At 53.5% G+C, this 663-nt stretch overlaps 1 protein-coding gene across 1 annotated transcript in view; it reads right to left on the bottom strand.

The window, feature by feature from the left end:
- The window catches only part of LOC108802671 (attractin-like protein 1), a gene marked incomplete at its 5' end in the record, with an annotated part of 65,984 nt that overhangs the window by 25,839 nt on the left and 39,482 nt on the right, over window positions 1–663 (bottom strand). The window lies entirely within an intron of this gene.

Here is a 663-nt window from a genome sequence, read left to right as displayed (position 1 = left end):
CAGAACATTGTAACAGATATTAAAAGAATAAATTAAAATGTATTTAGAAATGACGTGCGAGAGTGTAACACGCCTGATACATAAATAACGAACGCTCCGTTCCGGGTGGAGGCCGGGCACCGCCTGCTGGTCGGGGAGACGTTTTTATTGGACGCCGAGCGCCAGAATTAATGGGATGATTTCCTTGCGTTTAGCACACGGCACCCCAGACAATTGCAGGCGCTCCATATATAACCGGATACAGCGGCACGCGGAGACCCTGCCGGGTCCGGCAATACGCGTCTATGGATCTGTGTGTGCGTGGAGTGCCGGGCATATCTAAAGAGGACCTGTTATCAGATATGCTACGTGCAGCACGCGGAGTAAAGTGTCATGTGACCCTTCCAGGTATGTATTTACATGACGCAATCATGTCACTGGGGGGAGGGGAGAGTGAGGAAATGCTTCCTCCTGCCTGCAGCAGACTGATCACTGGGTGAGGGGGGACTGAGGAAATGCTTCCTGCTGCCTGCAGCAGACTGATCCCTGGGGGAGGGGAGACTGAGGAAATGCTTCCTCCTGCCTGCAGCAGACTGATCACTGGGGGAGGGGAGACTGAGGAAATGCTTCCTCCTGCCTGCAGCAGACTGATCACTGGGGGAGGGGAGACTGAGGAAATGCTTC

This window comes from Nanorana parkeri, unplaced genomic scaffold (genome assembly GCF_000935625.1).
Source record: "Nanorana parkeri isolate BGI_ZX_2015 unplaced genomic scaffold, ASM93562v1 scaffold3021, whole genome shotgun sequence".
Classification (NCBI taxonomy): Eukaryota; Metazoa; Chordata; class Amphibia; order Anura; family Dicroglossidae; genus Nanorana; species Nanorana parkeri.
The sequence above is the reverse complement of the archived record's forward strand: the minus strand, read 5'-3'. Positions and strand labels throughout refer to the sequence as shown.